This window comes from Vulpes lagopus, chromosome 3 (genome assembly GCF_018345385.1).
Source record: "Vulpes lagopus strain Blue_001 chromosome 3, ASM1834538v1, whole genome shotgun sequence".
Taxonomy (NCBI): domain Eukaryota; kingdom Metazoa; phylum Chordata; class Mammalia; order Carnivora; family Canidae; genus Vulpes; species Vulpes lagopus.
Window position 1 is genome coordinate 45,985,182 of NC_054826.1, and position 4,616 is coordinate 45,989,797.

Here is a 4,616-nt window from a genome sequence, read left to right on the forward strand (position 1 = left end):
TCCCTACAGAAGGGCCGTATTACTTCTTTGGTCTTTAAAATCTCAACAACTTAACAAAGGCCACAAACTCAAATATCTCTAGGAATCAAGTAGATTTTGTAAATTGATAAAATAGGCTTGAGTAGGATGACATGGACAGGTTCAATACACTGCAGTGGTTTCACCAGCTTCTAAGAGCCAATTGTTACACTGTGAGGACTTTTTGTGAGCCAGTTTAAATAAAACTTTATCAACTTAATCACTATATAAATTATATTAAAAAACAAAGGTAATAAATACTCAAAAATTCATCACTTTGTAGTTACTTTAATAAATGTTGCTTTATTTTTTAAAGTATTTATTTTGGAGAGAGAGGGAGGGCATGCCAGTGGGGGAGGCAGGAGGAGGGGGAATCTCAAGCAGACTCCCCACTGAGCATGGAGCCTGACTCTGGGCTCAATCCCACAACCTGGAAATCGTGAGGCAGATGCTTAACTGACTGAGCCACCTAGTGCCCCTATCTATGTTTCTGAGGTTGTGTCTATTGCATTTGTATGATGGGAATGCTATATTGTGTGTTCCTGTGCATCGTTTTCCAATTCCTTGCACAGTGATATCAAGTTGGTTGGATGAAATTGGCTATGGAGGGAGTTTAGACATTACAGAAATTGGCTAATGCTACTACACCAGGGTTCGGCTTATTGTTTTGTTGATTTTCTAGACCGCAGAGAGTGATGGCAAAGATAATATTAATCATGATAAAAATAAAAATTGTGTTATGTTTACAGTTCCTATTACATGAGGAAAAGCATGAAAAATTGAGGAAATAGTTTTCTAGTTTTCAAACCTAGTAGGTGATTCAGCAAAGAAGTTATTGAAACACAAGTAATGTTCTTTTTTTTTTTTCAAGTAATGTTCTTAAATGCTAAGTAAAATACAGGATATCCAGCTAAATTTATTTGTTTATTTGTTTATTTTTAGTAATCATTATGCCCAACCTCGGTTCAAACTCACAACCCCAAGGTTAAGAATTGCATGCTTTTCTGACTGAGACAGCCAGGGTCCCCAGTTAAATTTAAATTTAAATAAGCAAAAATATTTTTGGCATAAGTGTATCTTAACTATTATTCAGAACATGCTTATACTAAAATTTTATTTATTGTTTATCTGAAATTCAAATTTAGCTGACCTTCTATATTTTTGTCAAACCTGGCAACCCTAGACATATATCTTCATTGTTTCATCTTACATGTTAACATAGATAAAAATATCAACCAACATTCATGTTGGAACTGTACTTATCAGTTGCAACTATAGATTAGCTATGGATAAAATAGTTCAATGAAAATCAACGAAATAATCCTATGAGAATCAACTATATGAAATTTACAATAAAGAATATTATGTATTTCATAATTTACAAATCTTACGCTAAACATCCTCTACATCAGTATAATTTATAAACACACACGTATGTATATATACTTATACATACATTTTATTAATTTTTGTAGAAATGCTCATTAAATATTCATTAACAAACCACTGAGACATTGAGAATGTAATAAACCGAAATAGCCGAGGCTCTCCGGGAGGCGGGATGCGCGCCCCATGCCGAGGCGCAAGCAGGCAAAACCCCAGCACATCAACTGGGAGGAGGACCCGAGCGCGCAGCCGCCGCAGCAGCCGGCCCCGGAGTTTGCAGGGGCGGCCGCAGCGGTGCCGGCGGCGGGGGGCCGGGCGCTCCAATGAGCCACCCGGGGGACGGCAGTGAAGCCAACAGGATGGAATGACCGCACGGAGGACTCGTCGGGAGGAGACTCACATCTGTGAGAAACGCGGTGCAGAGTTCTTAGAACATAAAAATTGCACTAAAAACCCACCTGTGCTCATCATGAACGACAGCGAGGGGCCGGTGCCTCCGGGAGACTTCCCGGGGCCGCGCTCAGCTGCCCGCCGCACGGTCAGGCAGTAAGGCTGGGCTCGGGGAGGATGGCGGCGGCTCGGGGGAGCTGAAGGAGAAGCTGGGTGCCGAGTCTGTCGTGTACCTGAAGGCCGAGATCGCCCTGCCGACCACGTCCCAGGACATGAGCTATTTACCCAAAGGCACAGTGGCCAACACTGACGTCGCTGTGCAAGCACTGCGGGGCACCAAGGTGCCGGTGGACCAGCGCAGCGCCGAGGCGCCAGCAGCGTCCCGTGGGTCCTGGAGCAGATCCTGTGCCTGCAGCAGCAGCAGCTGCAGCAGATCCAGCTCGCCGAGCACATCCGCGTGCAGGTGATCTTGTGGGCCTCGCACGCCCTGCACTCCGGCGTGGCGGGAGCATCCGCACGTCCCAGCAGGTTTCCGCGGCCGTGGCCCTGCTCAGCCAGAAAGCCGGCAGCCAGGGCCTGTCTCTGGACGCCTTGAAACCAGCCAAGCTACCTCACGCAAGCGTCCCTTCCACCACCAGCTCCGTGGCCCAGGGGCTGGCGCCCTTCGCCCTGAAGCCCGAGGGGACGAGGGTGCCGCCCAGGTCAGGTCGCGCCTTCCCCGTGCTTTGCTACCTCAGGCCCCAGGCTCTGTGCTCTTCCAGAGCACACCTTCATCACCGTGGCGTTAGACCCGTCCGAGAAAGAGAAGGGGAAGCCACCGAACGTGTCCCCGCTGGAGGCCAAACCCAAAGACGAGCCCGTCCTCTGCGAGCACAAGTGTAAGTACTGTAGCAAGGTTTTGGGGACCGATAGCTCCCTGCAGATCCTCCTCCGCTTCCACACCGGAGAGAGACCCTTCACGTGCTCTGTGGCCACCGGTTCACCACCAAGGGCAACCTCAAGGTGCACTTTCATGGACATCCCCAGGTGAAGGCCAACCCCCAGCTCTTTGCCGAGTTCCACGGCAAAATGGCAGCAGGCAATGGCATTCCCTATGCACTCTCTGTACCCGTCCCCGTAGATGGATCGAGTCTCCCTTTAGACAGCAAACCTGTCCTTGTAACAGGGACCCCCGGTCTAGGGCTAGAATCTCTCTTCAGGGACTGAACCCCAAGGACCCCATGGGCCGCCGCTGCCCAACCACCTGCAGCCCCCGCCTTCTGCGGAAAGTGAGGACGGATCCCTACTGTCTGGGGTGGGGGTGGGGGTGTCAAACCACACTGTCCCAAGGGTTGGTGGCTTCCATGGGAGTGGGCCCCCCGAGCCGGGGTTGGAGACCCTGAAATTACAGCAGCTGGTGGAGAACACTGACAAGGCCACCACCGACCCCAAGGAATGTCTCATCTGCCACCGGGTCTTGAGCTGCCAGAGCTCCTGAAGATGCATCACCGCCCCCCGCCCCCAACGGGGAGAGCCCGTTCTGGTGCAAGCGCTGTGGTCCGGCCTTCTCCACCAAGCGCAACCTGAAGAGGCACCTGGGGGTTCACCCGACCAGCTCTCGTGCCGCATCTGCCGGGAGAAGTTGACGAACGCGGTCCTGCTGCAGCGGCACACCCGGGGGCATGTGGGCGGCCAGATTCCCAGCACGCCTCGGCCTGAGAACCCCTGTGACCTCGCGGTGGTCCCCGAAAACAGCAGCGCAGGTGCCACCTGTCGCGATGACGTCATCGAGAGCATCGGCGTGGACGAGCTGGGCCACCCGGACGCTCCGGCGGCTCCCTGCAGGTCCGCGCCCCGCTTCCCAGCGCCCACTCAGCTTCGCCCGCTCTCGGGTTCGCTGCCCTGGACGCCCGGGGAAGGTGGGTCCTGCTCCTCCCGTCCTGCGGCGGCAGAGCGGCAGAGACAACGGTTCGGTGGAGGGCGAGGCTTGACCAACGACTCGTGGTGCTCAGTGATGGGAGACCAGGAGTACCAGAGCCCAAGCCCAGATGTGCTGGAGACTGCGTCCTTCCAGGCCACCCCCGGCCAGTCGCCAGGCAGAGAGCATCAAGTCCAGGGCTCCTGATGCTGGTGGCAAAGCAGACAGCCCCGAGAACCGCGCCTAGATGGAAGGTCTAGCAGCCTGCCACCAACATTTATCCGAGCCCAGCCAACCGAGGCCAAAGTCGAAGTCCCTGGTGCGTTTGTTGGGCCCGTGGCCACGTCCCCAAGCATGACGCTTTTGCTAGCGGCTCGGCCACGCCGACAGGCCAAAGGCCCCTTGGGGACCATGGACCCTGTCCTGTGGAACCAGTACACCACCATGCTCAATGGAGGTCTGGCCATGAAGACCAGTGAGATCTCTGTGATCCAGAGTGGGGGTGTTTGTACCCTCCCAGTCTCCCTGGGGGCCAGCTCCATTGTGAACACCACCATCTCCAAGACGGATGGCTCCCAGTCCGCCATCAGTGCTGAAAGTGGAAAAACCAGGTGCTGCCGACAGCATCCCCAAACACCAATTCCCTCACTTCCTCCAAGAAAATAAGATTGCAGTCTGCTAAACTCTTTCTCGAGGGAGAAATGCAGGGAGAATGACCTCTCTAGAACTCTACTACTTTTCTTTTCTTTTTTTTTTCTTTTCCTTGTAAAAATAACCCATCTCCTCCTGTTTGTTTTCTTACTGATGTGCAAATGATGTTTACAGTTATGATCATAACTTCAGGCAACTCAGGCAAGTCCTACAATCAGATGTTATGCTACTTTGTGAGAAAAAAATTGAAATAGAAAAAAGTTAAAAAAGAGAA

At 52.0% G+C, this 4,616-nt stretch overlaps 1 pseudogene; it reads left to right on the top strand.

Moving 5' to 3' along the window:
• Positions 1–1,590: 1,590 nt before the first annotated feature.
• On the top strand, positions 1,591–4,373 carry LOC121486995 (annotated as a pseudogene).
• The last annotated feature ends 243 nt before the right edge of the window (positions 4,374–4,616 follow it).